Source organism: Anas platyrhynchos, chromosome 6 (assembly GCF_047663525.1).
Source record: "Anas platyrhynchos isolate ZD024472 breed Pekin duck chromosome 6, IASCAAS_PekinDuck_T2T, whole genome shotgun sequence".
Taxonomy (NCBI): Eukaryota; Metazoa; Chordata; class Aves; order Anseriformes; family Anatidae; genus Anas; species Anas platyrhynchos.
Window position 1 is genome coordinate 5,468,519 of NC_092592.1, and position 19,141 is coordinate 5,487,659.

Consider the following 19,141-nt stretch of genomic DNA (forward strand, 5'->3'; position numbering starts at 1 on the left):
CATGTATTACTGCCAGGCTGCATTCTCCATTATTGCCCTTCTTCTCCAGCAATGTTTTCTCCCAGAACTCAAACATTTGACAAATACTTTGTCAAATACTTCAGTCACCCTTCAAAATACTATGTTTTCCTTTCAGACTACAAAAATGCTTTTCATGTGAAGTCCTGCTTTGTCTCCTACCCACCCCTCCTGTCTCAGCTTCACAGATCACTGTGACATGCAGGAAGGACACTACTTTTACACTAAGGGCCAGGACCATTGCTTGGAGATCAGAGGACAGAGCTCTTTGAGTAAGTAGTAACAGGTTGGGACTCCTCTGCTCACCATCACGATCTTCATGAGCTACCACCATTGCCTTTTTACTGTCTTCTAGCTCTATTTCAAAATATGTTTTCTTCTTATACTAAGTTTCCCATTTCTCTTGCTAAAATTTTTCCATTTGTGGAGACATCTGACTGCCCCTCATATGTCTTTTTGTCTTCCTTAAAAATTAATATTCATAAATCAGAAATCAAACCTGTAGTAACTCATTTCCATTACAATGAATACAGACCTTTTGTATTTGTCCTTCTCATCCACATGCCTGTATTTCTTACTTGCTCTTCCATGTACTTGATTTTGTCCCTTGAAACACAGTTTTAAAACTCCCTTGGAACACTGCCTACTCTTTCATATGTTTTGTTATTTGAGATGTAAGCTATCTTTTTGTTGAATTAGTGTAGTTTCCAAATCTAGCCCAGGCTCCAACAAAATCAGCACCCCTCCCATTCGAGTCATGCACTGCCTCTCCCATGTACAGTAGGGTTTGCAGCCTGTTCGCACCTCTCCCTGCTCCTTTGGCCCTAGGAGGAGCTCTCCTAGTACCACTTCACCTCCCCCAGCTCTGAAATGAGCTGGTAGTGAAATCCCCTCCAGCAAATTTAAGCTTGTGTGCATGTTGAGAGCACCACGCTGCCAAACAAGGCTAGTAAGCAGACAACACACACTTCTTACCTTTTTACACCTGATGGTGAGCTCTGGTTTCTTTTTTTCATTGTGTATTGTCTGCAGCTTCATGACATTGATTTTTCTTCTTCCCCCAGTGAAGATGGAAATGTGTCCCATTTGTAAAACTATAGAATAAAACCACTGTGTAGCCCACTTAAATTGCAGGAACCTTTAGTCATTGGGCAAATAGATATTAAAAAAAAAGTATAAATCGGATAAAAAATGCTTTAAAAGTTATGACCACTTCCCTCAAAACAGAAACTAACCATCCTTAACAGGCATGGAGCATCTATAGCTATTTTTTTAGTGCTCAGTATTTGTTACAAGACATTCTCTCCAAAGGAAAAGAGCCTCCTCCAAAGCAGCAAAGAAAGAATGAACACACTCAAAAAGACAAAGCAAAGGTCCTAAGCTGTCTGGAGCACTCCATTAGTCCCTCCACTTTCTTCCAAGGTGTAAGCTGTACAAGGACTATTTGTACAAGGACAGGACGGAGGACAATCTCTACCTACCCACATACTACTAACAGCATGGCCAAAATGGAAGCATATATAGCTTGAATGGGCTTACCACAAGCATGCTGCAAAGGTCTTAAAAAGCATTCCTAAGTTTTTATTTTTACCAGGTAATGGAAACTGAGTGCAGAAGAAATTAGATGCTTTACTTACAAAACAGAAATTTGCCCCCCTTCATATAGCAACAGGGTAAAATTTTGTCAGTAAATATCTTTCTATAACCCAAGTAGAAAAGTATACCCTAGTCTCCACATAATTGCAGCACTGCTATCAAACCATGATGCGCTGGAGTGGTGCATTTCCCTTTAATTAAAACAGAATTACAAAAATGAACCCTTCCATCTGATACGCCAACCCACTTAATCATCTGAAAAGAGAAACCTGAACACTCTAATTATTTGCTTTCTGAAGGGTCAGAAGTCCAAAAACACACATGGAAGCGATGCAAAACCTCTGAGGGCAGAGCTGTCAGATCTGAAGCCGCGGCTGTCGGGCTTTGTTACCTGCAGCGCAGAGCAAGGAACCCAGGGCTGGGCGAGTGACCACTCCGCAGCCACAGGGACAAAAAAAACAACACCAAGTGTCATCCAATACTTTTAAAACATAATACAGTAAGTGGGCAAGGTGCTCTCCACAACCATTCCTGCAGTAAAACTTCACTTCAGATATTGCATAAGGCCAGCACAAAAGTACCAGTCATTGAACAGGAAAGAAAAAAAAATATTTTCCTGATACATTCTCTTCTTTGGTGTACTAGGAAAGCTTCTAGGTAGATTCAGAACTTTTCAACATATTTTTAAAAGTCTTAAGCTGTTATTTCCATTTTTTTTCCTTTGCACGTTAAAGACGATGCTTTAAAAAAGGATACTACCCATTCTCAATCTACTTAGATTTCCTTTGTGTCATACACTAAGAAATCCATTAGCTGAAGAACCCTGACAGTCTGGAGTGAATACAACTGGTTTACATCAAATGAAAATCACAACAAATGAAAATGCAAGGTTTTGTTTGTTTGTTTGTTTGTTTTTAAAAAAGATGTACGTATCTGTCAATGCCAAACAGCTCAGACTCAACTTTCATGAAGGATAACCTGTCTTTACTACTGCTCAAATCAACTGCAGAGTCCCTAGCTTTGATTACAGCTTCAAAGATAAATTTGGTAACTTACGCTATTAGGGAGAAAAGCTCTGTACTCTGCTTTCCCTGCCTTTCTTTTTAATGTCTTGTCACATAACTCAATAACCCCAAATTTATGGGGGTAAAATTAAAACCTGTCACCAGCACCAATCTTCTTTACCAAAATAAAGGAGTTTATTAACAGTGAGCAGTGTTTCTGCTGGAAGGAGTACAAGAGCAGGTAAGCCTGGGTAAATTCAATATACCAAAGGATGCAGTTAGGATGTTTTTGTTTTGTTTTGAGAAACATTTGAGTAGAATTGCCTTTCTTACAATATCGTTCATCAATACTGAACTCTGCAAGTCGGATCTTACTTACTGTAGGCCCGAATGTTTGTCTCAGTGAGACCGATGGCTGTTCTGGCTGCTGAAGGAGACTGATGGACGAGTTAGACATACTTAAGATCGAGCAGTGACGTTAAGTGTTGTTTTAGCGTGGCAGAACATGAAATAAAGCACCAAATAGTGAGCTCTCCTGATGCACTGCCAAAGCTGTGAAATTAACTGACCGCAGCTTATGCCTAATCATGTAAACAAGGTCAACTGAGGAACAAAAAGGCAGCTAAAGGTCTGCCCGCTTTGTAAAACAAAGTGCAAGTCTCAGGCTGAAACCTTGGCTTTTACTGAACTGCAGCAAAGAGGGGAACTAAATCTATCTTTTGCCTGAGCACACCGCTTACTGCACAGCCTCTCTTGGATCTGAAAGGTTCATACTCAAGCTCTTACTTAAGGGTAGTACCCACGATCCCTGGGCATTAATATTAAATGTCAAAATTATAAGCAGTGATTAGGGAAGGAATCCCCACATTTATATCTAAAAAGAAGAGACATTAAACAGCATCTTTGAAAAGATGCAAAGCATCAAGTTCAACCCAGTTCATCACAGGTTCTCCTGCCTGTTTAATTTTTACTGATTTGACTCCAATGGCCAGGCTCTCACTCCTACTGGTTTTCTAGAAACCTCAGGGTGGGGGCAGTGGAAAGAGGTTGCTGAGTTTCTTAAGGGAAGAGCACCTCGGTCAGGTGCTTTGTCCTGCCTGGGGTGGCTTAATTTGTCTTTCAAACCTGAAAACTATCCCATTTGTCCCTTAATTTCCCCCAAAATGCTAACTGTGAACATTTGGACAGATTCAGCCAGACTGAAGGGGGAACACAGGGACAGAGCGCTTCTGCGATGTAATACCTATTCCAAAACATTCTCAGGTGTTCAACATGAAAAATGAAAATAAAATAGTCACTACCAATAATAAATTAGAGGAGTTAACACTAGCCTACAGGAAATTGTTCCTTGTAGTTTCTAGTAAAGAATTACTAAGCTCACTAAATGTCAACATCAAGAAACAATTTTCTTGATTTACTGAAACTATAAAGGTGGCTACACATAGTTCAAGAAAGTATGATTTTTTCCCCCTCCTTAACCTTCATAAAATAATTGCCATTAGTAGGACTTCATGGATTACACTGGAAAATAGTGGGTCTGAAATTGCTTATGAATTAAAGCTCAGCTTTTTTCTTGAGGTTTAAAGCTTCCATTGCATCTCGGACTTGCCAGATAGGTTGACATACAATGGATTTGGAAAATACTGGGGCAACAAAACACAGACTGGGAAGGGGAAGCAGTTAGAGGAAAGAAGAGAAGAAGGGCTGAAACAATCCAGTCCTCTGTTTGCATGAACGAGCCTGGGGACTAAATTAAATATTTATCTGCAGGACAGGAACTCTTTCTACAATGAAGAGCAAAATTACACTGTCCTTGTGTCTTTGGCTGCAGAGCAATTTAAAAAAAAAAAAAAAAAAAAAAAAGAAGGTCATTTTCATCTCATTTAAATACTGGCCCTACTGCTAAAACTTACAACAAAGGTACTATGTGTAATGGGAAAACATGCTAAATAGAGCACATACCATTAAAATCCTAAAACTATGAGGTCATAGTGAGCTGTCAAAACATAATAAATAGCTGTTTGCATTGCTGTGAATTAAGGTTAGTGATTTATTTATTTTTTAATAGTGAGGAATGTAATTTCTGAGGTGCAGAGTACTGCAGTGATGTGTTGAGTCTCTGCAGTGGGCCAGTGCTGGCAGAGCCGGCCACTGAAACCCATCCAAAGCTCTGCCTAGCTGCTCTCACTGCCCCATCCATTAATGATCACCTGAAATAATTCACTCTGTTGGCACTTCTCAGAGCTTCGTGGTCTGAAAAACAATGGCTATGCAATTCAAGATGCAACTTGATAAGAGAGAGGTTTTTTGCCAACTCGCAAAATAAATATTCTGCTTCAAGAAAACCTATTCAAAACAACACAGCTCCTGAACTCTGTTTTGTGCTAGAGACAGACATGTGCTACGATAAAAATTTTCAGGCGAAATATCATAGCCACAAAATATTTCTTAACATCTCCCAAGGGTGTTTGTGCAGCATTCCACTTTTTTTTTTTTTTAATTTAAATAAAACAATGCAAAACAACAACAAAAAATAAATAAAGCAAAACCGTGAAATTTGCTCTCTAGAAACATGTCCTTGTTGACCGCCTCCCAGTAATTACAGGAAGGAATGCTCTGCTGCAGAGAAATACAGAGCTTCTTTACTGTCTGTCACAAGCAACATACTCTGCGGTTCACAGGTGCAAAACCAGACAGACCGAACACACATTAAATTGTAATGCCAATGAGTTGTGCAGTACAAAACTACAGTCTCTGTTTTTTGAGTGATTAAATTGAGGCAGTCAGAAGTTTCATACTATGCTGAAAGTATTTGCCATTTGTTGGTTCTCCCTCCTCTACTTTTTTTTTTTTCTTGGCCTCGTCAACTACACACATGCACAAAATACGCTATTCAACTTATTTAGCTGTTTTAATTTAATTAATTTAATTTAATTTAATTATTTAGGTGGTTTGTTTAAAACCCTTACTCTGCTCAAAAAGCTGGGATCACCTTGGGGTTGCAAGTGAGATTTCTTTTCTTTGTTTCGTGGCAGGACACCTACCCCTGTGAAGGTACTACTGGCCCAAACGAAAGGCTCCAGCAAACCAAGCAAAACAGAAGGGTGCTGGGGGTCTGGCTGACATAACAGCACCCCCTGGGGGGTATTAGGATTTGTTGTAGCAGCCAGAGATAACCAGACTCCCTGATACCTCCTGCCTCATTCTGTGCAATTTTCTTCAAATGGTTAGCAGCCTATTTGCGATGTCACTGCCTCATTACATTAAAAGATCTGACAAAGACTGTTCCTTAATCAACATCTAAGGATGCCATCATTATCCCATGAATTTGTTTATACTGGTAATTAAACAAGCTGAACACATTCAACAGACTAAATCCAGAAATATGCAGGGAACTGATATACAAAATTCCCTGCTCGTGCTTTTATCTGCCTTGCAGGCCTCCTGCCTTCCAGCTTTTCCATCTTTTTTTTTTTTTTTTTTGAAGAACATTTTCAAGACTTTGATTTGATAAAATTCATTATACAGACCAAGCTGATGAAACTTCAGCTTCTTTCAGACACTTCTGCCTGCAAAATCAGAATGCTTAAGGTTTCTCAGATGCATCCCAAAGCCCGTTTCAATTCTTTCTGATTTTGCTGAAGGAATCTAAGCAAATATCATCTATGGTTATAACCTTGTACACCAAGACATAAAAACAGATCCATACAACAAGAGGTGACAAATGGTATGTGGAAAAGCAAGCTACTTCAGTTTGTGCATTTCTGTACCTCACACAATTCTTCCAAAGGTCTTATGTCCGTAGTGTCTCTGCGGGGCATATAAATATGCTGAGAAGGGATTCTAAACAAATAATCTCATCCCAGTCTTCTCTGTACCCTACCAAGACTCAAACTGTTCGTGTGACACCACCAGGCACGTCACAGAGCGTCTGTGCAGACACAATGACATCGCTCAATTTCAGTGCAATACTGAAAGCTTTTAAGTAATGACAGTTCAGCACACATTTTTCACAGTGAACGATGATATAGCTGCTTTATACCTTGAAACTGCATGCTTTCATAAATTCCTGAAGGCTCCACGCTGTTTCTGTAACACGGTTGCTTACACACAGCTACTAACGAAGAACACCAACACCTGAACCAGTTTCCACCAGATTGTGCTAGCAAAATGCACTAGGTGGTTATAGCGTATTTTGTACTTACAAATCAGTGTTGCCACTTGTGGACAACCTGGAGTTGCTGTTGCTTATTGCAGCTCATGTTTGTGTTGCAGGACACCCTACCACTTCTAAAAGAAGGGACAAAAACGGAGCAGCTGATGGTTGTATCCCTTTGAAGCTACCTTCCTCACACAGCAGCCGCTGAGGCTGAGAAGTTAACTATGAGGTGTTACATACACGCTCGGTCCCAAACTATTAGATCATGGAAACAAAATCCATCCACCATTATATGGTAAACTGAATATGAGAATATGTGCAGAAAGGAGATCAGAAAATAGGGTTTCTAAACCACTGAGCATCCGCAGCTCGGTGCAGCCTGGCATTTCTGCATGCTGTCAGGTTTGTGGCGTGCCTGAACGTCTGCACTTAGCAGCACCTGCAAAGTTGCAGAAGGAATTCTCCAAGTAAATCGTGTAACTCTGTATTTTCACCCTAGAACTACGTGCTAAGTCTGCCTTATTGAGAATCTAAGACAACTTGCAAAATTCCTACAGTGTTATAAACGAAAGCCCTTCCCAAACATACCCTAGGCACTTTGGGCAGCTGCTGGGGTTACCAAGAGCAGGTAGGGCACGTCACCAGGATGACCCTCCTGGAGCAGGGACCATTTCAAGACTGCCAAATTACAGGAAACACTTCCTTCTAGTTTGGTAATCTCTGCCAAGTTGATAATGACCGCAGAAGTCGCCAATGTTGCAAGTACTAAGTGGCAATTTCATTGGCAATTGCAGCCAAGGTATTGAACAGCAAATGGGGGGAGAAATCAGCAAATGCTGCATTAAGAGTACATTGGTCCTATACATACAAGAGGGTTGAAATCAGGGAGCAGAAAAGCTGACTTGCAAAAAAAATGAAATAAAATAAATAAACCAAGCTCACTAGAATTCTTCTCCCATTTAGATTTAAAAAAGGAAAAACCCTCTCTTTGATTCCAGACAAATCCATGCAGCCAATACTCTGCTCTGAGAAATTGCTCCAAATACTCAAGTCATTCAAGTAGGCTAGGGATTATCACAGTCTCCATCAAGGTAAACAATCCAGTACCATTTTTAAATACCAATCAAAGAGAACCGATAGAAAAGCAGACACTTAAAATGGTAATGAAAGAGAAACAGGTTATCCAGATATAATCCCATTTCAGCCCCAGTATTGGGAGCTTTTTATTTCTGTCTCTACAGAAGCTGAGAATAAATGAGAGCCCTAGCGAATGCACTAATACCTGCAGTCACTCTGCATCCACGGCACTGAAAGCTCATTGGGTACGTCAACTTTTTATGCTGCTGGCTAGCCTGCCAAGTTGTTATTTCTGTCTACACTGGGGGCACCACCCCTCCCCTTGCCTACAGGTTCCCTGCTGAGCATCCTGGATAACCTGCGACAGTGATGCGACAAGTTGTGTATTTAGGTATTAATTGAAGCATTACCTAGCGAAAATGGAATAAAACAAAAAAGCATCAATGGCTGAGTGAGCCAGGCAATACTGGCACTAGTTAGCACTCTGTTTTGATATTAAACAAAGATTCACTAAGGAGCTATCAGTTCCAAGAGGTTAGGGATTTAGGAGTATTTTCCTGATGTATTTTATTTCACTGCATAAAGAAGTACATGTATATATGCAACTACAAAGCTTTCTTTTTTAAATCCTAGATCAACATATATTAAGAAACGTGTAAGCAAAGGCATGGATACTGTACATCATTCCAGGGCACCCAGTGTGTTATGACAAGTGCATAGTAATCTCTCTCCTCTCTCCTATAGGCACTTGTATGCTCAGTACCTCTGCGAGCATAACACACCCAAACACAGAGTGCTGGGACGATACTGCCAAGCCATCAGCTTGTTGCCACTACAGCGATGGCTTTGTAATGGCCCTACTTATAGCAAATGGGCCACAATCGCCAGTTTACTACTTTGCAATTGCGTGGCGAGGTTTTTCCTGAGTTTGCTGTTCAGCACAGGTAACTGCTTTCAGGCTGCCTGTGTTGTGTCTCTTAATGAAAGCATTAGGAGTTATACTACCCTGCCATTACACTCAGGCTCACAGAGAAGGAGCTATAAAGGAAAGGCATCGCAGGTGTAATTAATGGTGAGAGCACCGCAGCTGAGAGAGGGGACCTCTACGGAGAATCACCCAGGAAAACCAAAGACAAAGGTAGTCCTTAAACTGCTGACTGCAGAAACAAGTTCTGATCCAAAAATCAAATTGACTGCAGTCAACAGGTACTCTCTGGAAGCATACAGCTTCCAGGAGGCAACACAAAGCAGCGCCAACACTTGGGAGCTGATCTCCCCTGGCACTGCCAGTGCACAGGGTCAGGCAGAGGAGCATCGAGAGGCTGGAAGGAGAGAACAGCAGGCAGGCACCCTCCAACAGCAGCTGCTGAAGGGAAGGCCTGGTATATGGGAAAACACTGAAGAAAGAGCAGAAAATTGTTTTCCTCTTCTCCCAAAGGGTCTACAACACACGACCGCTAATCTCCTTCCCTGTATTTGCCTACATCCTAAATGTACCCATCTGACCTCTTTATCTTTTCATACTCTTATTACCTATGGTTCTCTGGAGGAATTCTCTCTGGATATTTTACACTTTTCTTATACTCATTACTGTGACCGAAATCTCCTATAAGAAGCCAAATGCTTCAGAGCTCCTTCCTTGTTAAATCTCAAAAATCTCATCAATAATAAAACATTTTGCTGTAAGTGACAATTTGCAATGGCTTATTTGCGCTCCAAGACTCTGACACCAAGGAAGAGAAATCCTTCTGTGATGCACCAAATCCCCAATCAACCGGAAAATTAGGAAGAATAATGCAAGGCTGCAGATCTGTGTAAATTCATTTTCCATATTCATCTTCCACAACTAAGTTTCAAAAAGTGCTGACTAATTCTGGGTGCTCACACAGGCAGCAGGCACTGCTGTACAGCCAGGCCAAGTTACCTCCGTGGCTTTTCTTGTGCCTCTGTACACTTGCAATAGTTGACAAGATTTCTCTCTGTTTGGGAGTATAATTTAGGAACAAATTCGCTTTGGGGAGGAATTGCCCAGTGCTGAGATACAATTCAACTGAAGTTCAAACTTCAGAGTCTATAAAACTACCTATAACCGTATCTTGCACGGGGAAAATAAATTCAGGGATGTACACAGGAGAGACAAATCACAGAGATAAGTATCATACACAAATCTACAGAAGCCACGTAATTACTGCATTAGAGATCCATGAATGATCTCATTCCTGTTTAGGACAGAGCTGCTGATACATTAAGGATGTCCCTGCAGGAGTGCTGCAGCTCAGGCCAGACGCCCACTTCTGAAGTAGCCATCGCCATCACTCCCACCACACAGCGTGGCAGTTTGCACTGCAGTGAGCTCTAGGAGCACAAAAACTGGATTCCTGGAGAATAAAACTCTGAAATCTAGGCGAGTCCTGGTCTTTCTGCAGCTGAGGTCCAGCCACCTAAGGGGACCAAGCTTGAGCCAGTCTATATGAACTCTCCTGTACCTGCCAGTGGTTGTCAGGGCCCAGCACCAACTGTGTCACCCTACAATGCACCAAGTCTGTGCAGCAAAGCTTCTACTGAAGTCTTGCCATACTGTAAAGATGGCATTTCCACTTTCGGCTGGGTTTCTCCAAGAAGCAAGGCTTACTTATCCATCCCCATGTTACTGCCCCCATGTCCTTCCCCAAAGATTTTGTGTGGTGGTGGCAAAGCTTTGGAGACGCAAATCATTCCTGAGAGCAGGCAGCCAGGTGGAGGAGAGCTGCTCCCCAGCACGCCTCCAAGGCTGTGGGTTACACTTAGTGTTCGTTAGATGACATCTGCTAACGAGGTGGTTGTTCTGACTCCCCAGGAGAGGGAACGGCCCCAAGTTGGTGCCTTGTGAGGGAACCCACAGCCCAGGCAGGGGACACAGAGCTGCCAGGACACCAGGCCTCTCCGTGCTCTTGCTGAGAGCACGAGCGACAGGTTCAGCAGTGTTTCTGCACCTCGTATATATAAAGATGAGCTCTCCCCTGAAAAGTGCTTTTAACACGAACATGTGAAAAGGGATAAATGGTCAAACATCTGATGCACGGCTCACATTTTGCCAACTTACCAGCTGTAGCAAAGCAGGCATGCTCTTACGTGGAACATCATACAGTACCTTTTGTGCTCACATGAGCTAGCATTGCCAGTCGCTGTGTTAAAACCTGTATTTCTCCCTCTGTAAATATTTTTTTCCTTCCTAGTGAACGTGGAAAACATCATTTAGTTCTAGGAGCACCTTTGCAATTATCTTAAAAGATTGTACAAGCCAGTGCACAGCAGCACCAGCCAGAGACAGTCATTGCTGCAATATTATTTTCTTTTCATCTAATTCCATTTGCAAGACCTCTAGAGGGCAGTGAATAAAAGAAAATAAAGTACCAGAAATAGACAGAAATGTTAAATACAATATTAAAAACTGGGATCTCCTCTAATTATTCCCTTGCATTGAAAGCCTTCCAGGTAATTCTATGGATTTATGGATTAACGCAATGGGATTTCTCCACCCCCAAATCTTACGCTCTGCTGCAGTTCGCACTGACAGACCTTACAGCAACACATTTCCCCAGTCATTTACTTCATTAAGCAGAAATCACTTTCCTACAACTAAGCTAGAACATGCAGCAGGCCATCTTCTTTCCATGGTGCTCACGGGAAAAGAAAGTGCTTATTTGCCTTCAGAAAGTCACACGAAGCCAAAACAAAAAGAAAACACAGTCTAGCAAACAGGAACTACAGCAGAATGTAGTCTCATATAACTCCTCTTTGATTTTCATGCATGTACTGGACACAGTTCAGGCATGCTGCTAATAGCTTCATTATTCATTTCATGGTAGGATATACAATTAACCCATTACCCAAGGAAAATATAAAATCTAGGATAAAACTTGATTTAGGCACAACAGAAAAAAAAAAAAGAAGAGTAGATACAACATACTTATCTGGCCAGTAAGAATAGCAATCAGCTCACCATTACATAATTTCAGCTATGCTTTAGTAACTTTTTATGGCTTTACCAACCTTTGTGGGACTCAGAAAATAGCTATGCAATTACCACTGGCAGAGCTGTCCTCATGGTGAGTTAATGCCCTGCTTATTTTGGGAATGCAGAACAGGTGTTAACGCACCTACAGACACAAAGAACTGAGAGTGCAACAAAATAATGCCTGAAAATGTGTATGTTGACACGTGATGTCAGGGCCCCATGGGCACTAATGCACCTTGCAGGCCCCCTGGCTTGCCTTCACTGGTGTGCTGGGACAGCACACTACACTGGCCCCCAGCAAGGCCTCCAAAGAGTTAGAGAGGTAACAGATACTTTTGCCATTTGCATTTGTGAAGATACAGACTTACGTGAACTTCTGAGCCTTCTTCATGCTCCACCGAAGTTTGCTGCAGTGTCTCTGAGTGATGTCCTACAGGGACAAAAAATTGGGAAAAAGTTATTCTTTCTCATTTAACAGAATGCAGCTAAATAATTTTGCTAACATTTGCACTTTCTGTCCCATCTTGAAAGAACAAATAATGCATGCAAGTGGCAAAGGAGTGAGGAGACTTTGCAAAAAGCCATTTGACTTCTTGCCAAACTCCATACACCAGACAGGTTTTTGAAGGTCCCTTATTCCCCTCCTAATCTTTTTTCGAAAATTCTCAGACAAAACTGAGAGCAACTCGAGCTATTTTCTCTCATCACAAAGCTTCTTATATTTAGAAAGTTCTGATGTGTAGAGCAAAGACACTTGTATAGAAACATCATTACTGTGGTGAAGTGGAACTGACAATGAAAGGAAAGGACCATCCAGGCACAGACAGCCATGCTAGGGAGAGGACCACTTTGGCTGGTAATGTGAACTTACAAAGCACCTGTTTAAAAGCCAGAAAGGAAAACAGATTTGACTGAATTAGTTTCAAAGCCAACTAAATTGCAGTTCACTCACAAAGCCCACATCTGCACACATCCACTAAAGCAGATAAAAATATACAACCCCCCTTAGCAAATGCCTGGAAAAAAAATAAGGCCCAAAGTCACATGTTGGTCTCAAGTAATTGAAAAAATGGTGAGAAAATAACACATTATGCAACTCTACTGCCAGAAAATAACTATATTCCAACTAAAGAAATAAAATCAAGTGCGTTGGGACATATCCTTGCTGATACTTTTCACTAATGCTCCCCTAAAAGTCTGCAAAACATTAACCGCATTACCATGGAGTCAAATGTCAGTGCGAAGGGAAGAAGTTACGTGTTGCCTTACTGAGGTAGCCTGGAGGAATTTCCTTTCTCTCGGGAAATATCACTCTCCTGCAGAGAGTGCCCTACCTCTGGACTTCCTTCTGTAGAAGGAAATAGGTAGTGCAATGCACAAGAGCAAAAAGTCAAAAATGAAAATAATTGACAGAAGCAAACAAAAAAAGAAAGGAAGAATCTATCATGAATTTAAAAAATAAAATAAAATAAAATAAAATAAAATAAAATAAAATAAAATAAAATAAAATAAAATAAAATAAAATAAAATAAAATAAAATAAAATAAAATAAAATAAAATAAAATAAAAATAAATAAATAAATAAATAGACAAAAAACAGCTCAAAAAGGGGCAACAAGAAGATAGCGATGCGTGGCAAGGCTTTGGAACAGCAGCTTTGGGTCAAGACAGCCCTGGGCAAATCCTAGATATCGTTACAACTTCGTCAGCAAGTAAAGATGCCTACGGCTGCACACACCAACAGAAAGGCATGGTACACAGAATTAAGGAGTACAGAAGTGCTGCTAGTTCAGGATCTTTTGGAAGTGGAATTTTTCTTCTTTAAAGTTAAAATAGGTTGCATGGCTTTCTTCACAAGATCCTCCATTCAGCATGAGGTCGCTCCTATTTTGCTATGCAGCTTTTATACTTTCTCAAGTTACCCAGAAGTGCTCTTCAAAAAGATTAAACAGAAATCCAGATGGCTTGAGAAATTATTTCCTGACGACCACAAAGAACAAAAAAGGGATGAGAGGATGAATCCACAATTTAAGCAGGAGGGCCGGGGCAGTCCTGACTCCTGCATGCCAGGAGGGTCTCTCATTTCATCTCAGAGGTAATCTACGTCATGTCCAGGCTGTGTTCCTAAAACAAGTGGCAGTGCTCCTAAAACAAGTGGCTTCTGAGGTGAAAGAGCACACCTCAGGCTGGAATCCAGAAGGGACGCTGGGCATCACCTTCCCCACAGCACGCGGAAACGCGCTGTTTCTGCACAGTGGCCAAGGAGAGGGACAGACAGGAGGCACAATGCTTCTGCTGGTCTGTAATCTCAGTTACATGCAGCCCTGCTTACCAAAATTATTTGAGTGTGAGCCAGCAACTCCCCACCCCAGGCATACAGGCTTCTGCAAACTGAGCAAACTGCCTGGGTAGAATTAAAGCGCCCTCCACAAGCAGATTAAAGAAAGCGGCCATAAAAGTAGCACAGACGACTATCCTCTCTCTCTAACCCTGGAAAAGAACCATGTAATTGAATATAAACTAAGAGAAGCTGGATTCTTTGAAACGACCTGCTTATGGTGTGCTCCTCCGGGAGTAATCCAAACGCTGTAATGCATTCCAGCATTAATGCAACAGAGACTTTGTAAATACAAATGGTTACGTCTCAAACATAGATGTAATTTTGCACAAAACCACAAAGCTAGACTCACTCTGGCTCGTTACAAAACATTATTAGTGTGAGGGCTTGCAGCTGAAGGCACTGTGAGGACCTTTCTTCAGGCTAGGAAGATGAGGCCTACAACAGATGAGACTTTCCTGACGCAGACCCTTGGGGCCCTTCCCATCCTAAGGCAGCACTTTTCAGACCATGTCTCAAGCAATAAAACCCATCCTGACCAGTAACTTTCGCACAGCTTGGTATTTCTGGCTGCTGTCACTGCTGTTTGTAACACACTTTTTACTCCTGGAGTTGTTTGCTTAGGCAGCTGCAGAAAGATGTTTCAATGTCCAAGGCACGAGCTCCTGCCTCCTCCTCTCTTCCTCACCCTTCTCGACCGTGCCAGGGACTTCTTCCAGCCACTGCTGCCACCCTGCAGCTCCTCGTACAGCGGAAAACGCACCAGCTGGCAAGACTTGGGCATATTTGCTCCATTTCATGGTCTTTTGCCTCAAATTTCTTGCACATCTGGTTATACAGGAAATTAGGTAAAATAATACTATAGCAATAAAGCTGAATTACTGCAGAAAGCAATTTAGCTACGTAGGTCACTGGCAAATCAGAAAGGCTTCTGTGAACCTACTACTAGCATAGTGAGGATGGGGTAAATCACTAAAACACTGAAACGTTTAATCCAGAACTTTGAAATAATCCCAAATCTATTTTCTGACTTCCTCTCAGTAGCAAGTACATTGAGAAGCTCCTGGTAAGCACAGCCATTATGCTAATTAAAAAAAAACAAAAATGAAAACTGGAAAATAAGAGTTAGCTTAACTGGAACAGGTAAGGCTTCATGTTCCCTCTCCACCATCACTGCTATTGTCCTAAATCTTTAATTAGAGCAAAATGGACTTCTCCCTTTAGGCACTATGATTTACAGTTGAAATCAAAATGCATGTTGTGTTCAGAAATTACCTGGGCACCCGTACATGCTACTGAGTAACCTGGCGAGAGCCTCTACATCGGGACTGGGAGAACGCACTGAGAAAATCTCAGCTTACCCAGCCTGCAGACTACCAGCATCCAACTGCCAGCCCCAGGAGAAAAGCGAGGTAACCTGGTCACTGCCTGACTCTGCATTCACCCCTGCCTTCAGACACAGCTGCAATTCCCCCCCCTGCACTGGCCCTACCTCTTTACGAAGCTGGTTGTGCTGGGAAGTGGAGCCTAGGAGCTTGGACAGTGCTGAGGTGTATTTGAAGCGATTTGTTCAATGAGGTTGTCTTTTCTTCCAATTTTATTTTTTTTTTTTAGAATGAGCTTTCACTGTCACTATTTTACTTCCACCAGAAAACAGTGGATAATTAAGAGAAAACATTACTGTAAATCAACAGAAATAAAAGGAACAACTCTGGCATCCAAATGAAGGCATTTCACAATTCAAGTCTACAAGAACTCAATTAATTCACATTCAGGTTTCTGTTCTGGTTTTTGGCCTAATTTAGATATTGTTCCCTAACCAGAAAACCACGTGGGAGACCCCATGCATCAGCTGGCAAGTGGAGACGGACAAGCACCAAGTCCTCCACACAAGAAGAAGAAATCACCTGTGTATGGCACAGGTACAGCACGGGGATGGAGCTGCTCGGCACTGAGCAGAAACACTGGGGAGACCACGGAGCATCACAGCAATGCTGGAAGGACAAACCAGAACTCGGCTGGGGTGGTGTCCACCCGGGAAGAAAAGGAAGAAAATTCAGACTCTGCTCTGGAGGCAAGGTGCCCAGTCCTGGGCACTGAGCTTACAGACAGAGGAGAGCACTCTCACAGCACTCGGGAACAACAGGGGTATTAAGGGATTTGCAGAATGCATCCTGCGAATAAAGACTGCAATAATAACAACGATCACATTCATTAAAGTGTTATAAAGAGGAATGTTTTACAAAGGAAAGTAACTGTGAATAACAGAAAAATACCAGACTTCTGAGCTTAACACTACAGAACCTGCAAGGGTGATATAAGCAAACAGAGGAGGCTTTACCTACCCAAATTACCAAAAACCCTGCCTGCCCACAGCCTGAAAAAAGCTGCAATACCACTTCAGATGCAATTTGAAACATTTCTGTCAACGTAAGGAAACAGAACGACCATCCTATCTTGCCCAAAGTGATATTATTTATACATAACTTGATTTTAGCCCCCGATGAAATTCTGCTCGTGTTTCATTTTTCAGCCTGTCCATGAAGACCTTGCAGCTGCTGGCAGACCTCTCCGAGGAAGCAGGACATGTGGACATGCACTTGGAGCAAACTGGCCAAGGCCAAGAAAGCAGAAAATTGCTGTTGCAGCTTAATAAATAAAACAATGGCCAGGTAAATCCTACCAAGATTTACACCTGTGTGTGAAAAAGGGAGGAGGAAACGTGCATTGCACTCGTAGTTAACTCAGCTCTGTCCTTTTGGTTCTACTCGATACATGTGGTATACCTTGACTTAGGTGAAACTGAGAAAATGTGAATATGTAATAGGAAACTGATGTAACTCTATTCTAAGAGAATGAAATTTCTTTCCTTTTCAATGCCTCTCCCTTTCAACAGTCAGCATCTGGAGCAACTGGCCCTACTTGCTCTCCTCAGAGGCGCTGCTGAAGCTGATGGCAGGCAAGCAAGGGATGAAGGAACACGGCAAAAGCAAGAAGCCTGCAGAAGGGTTAAGATGATGGCAGCAGTGCTGCTGGCTCTGAAAAAAATATGTTACAAAGCAGCAATCTAAATCTGAAAGAGCCTGATGTGTAAGGCAGCTTTTAGGCATATGAGTTTGTATCCTGCCTTACTGATGAGTCACAGTTGTGCCTTTCTTTATCCCAAGTGTGTAAGAAAACAACAAATTGTAATTGTTGCAGAAGTTCTGTCTGTTCAGAAAAAGTTACGTTTTGTCCCCAAAGCAGAGCTATCCATCATGGCAGAACCTTCCAACAGGGCTAGCAGAAGCATGGAAAATATCATTTTCCAGTTGCACTTTGTCACCTTCAATGGCAATGATGCCTTTACCCATTTTATTTTTCAAGTGTTTTCTGTTCATGTTTTATTTGGGTCTATTTTGCCTTTTAGCATTTCAAACACTCCTGAGAAATGAGAAAGGAAAAAAGGACAGCAGGACATGTTGAATGAGATGTTAAATTAACTACCTGCATATTCAATTTGTCTTTGTGTTGGAATGGTTGCTACTACGTGTTCCTCCAGGAAAATAAATGAGGTTGAGAGATGGGAGATTTTTCTTCTTGCATAAAATTCTTGCAATAACTTATTTCTCTTTAAAACTAATAGCCGAGCTGGATCCCAGTGCCAATCCGAGTGGCAGCCACACAACACAGACTCAGCAAGCTGCTTCCAGACATCAGCACTTACAAATTTCATGGAGGTGGCTGAAGAGCTCAGGTTCTTTGGTATCACTGCTTCTCATTGACAGTCACTAATCTAGAATGTGGAAATACTCTTCCAACAATTAAATGCCCTGGGAGATACCCTGAAATCATGACTATATGGTGCAGTTTTTGTTCACGGACAACTAGACTGAGTGTTTTCACAGCCTCAGCAGTTTTTAGCTCACATCTCGTCAGGAAGAAGCTCTGTGTGTGCAGTGGGGTACTCCATGGGTTTATACCCAGAGGTATTATAAGACCCTCAGAAACCTCAAGGTCTGTTGAATTAATTTTGTAGGACTAGCACTTGATACCTGATGGGGCCATGACCTCATAACGCAACTAAAAGGAGGAATGTGGCAATCTAAGGTGAAGGGAGCAAGCCTTGCAATTTGCGGGCATTCGGTATCATTATAGTAAGAACTTTCATATAAGCAGAAATATACCAACGACAAAAATATTTTACCATTTTTGGTAGAGTAAAAACAAAAACAAAAAAAAAAAAGGAAAAAAAGTCTATGGAAATCATTATCAGAGCAAGCCAAGTCCTGGCAGTCTCTCTCATACATTTGCAGCTCCGTGATTTCTGTACCCTCTGACTGGACCATAATAAAGATGTACTGTTGGAAGTGCTTTTAATTAGGAAGCCTGTTCACTAGAGGCTGATCTGAGCTCAAAATTCAAAGGTAACTCACTCACAGGTATACTAGCTTCTGCTTGCAAAGTAATAAATCAGTAGAGTAAAAGTACTCATACCCAGGAAGTAAAGCAGCAGCAACTTCAGGGGTTTGATGTAGCTTATGCAGCAAAACCAAAATTAAGATCTATTTCATTTCAACCCACCGAATTTCAGTGTCTGAAGCAGAACTTCATGGTTTCTTCCTCTAACGTCAGTGCAATTGCCTGAGCTTGGCTTGCTTTTAAAGCACAGCACAGGAGGAGATAACTCTTACTCCACAGCACTGTTTTTAGCACAAAGGATGAAGGAGGTTTCACCAAATGGCTGCATCCTGGAAGGACGGTGCTTTTAGCACAGCAGGAGGAGGAAGCAGGCATGCCCCGTACATCAAGCAGGGCAAGGGAGGGGGCCTGGCCATGCTTTAAGGCAATTCATCACCGCATATGCTCAAGACTTCCTAAATCAAGCTGGAGCAGAAGTGTTTAGGGCAGCAACTCTTGAAACTACAGAGGAGGAATGTCGTAAATTAGATTGTTTCAGGGCTACTTTTCCC

The 19,141-nt window shown here is 41.8% G+C and overlaps 1 protein-coding gene across 11 annotated transcripts in view; it reads right to left on the reverse strand.

The window, feature by feature from the left end:
• Window positions 1–19,141, reverse strand: part of PCDH15 (protocadherin related 15) — an 805,380-nt gene that overhangs the window by 411,200 nt on the left and 375,039 nt on the right. For all 11 annotated transcript variants that reach the window (XM_072040299.1, XM_072040297.1, XM_072040284.1 and 8 more), the window contains one exon: window positions 12,220–12,281. The gene's annotated coding sequence lies outside the window, so the exon portion shown is untranslated. The remainder of the gene's footprint in view (window positions 1–12,219; window positions 12,282–19,141) is intronic.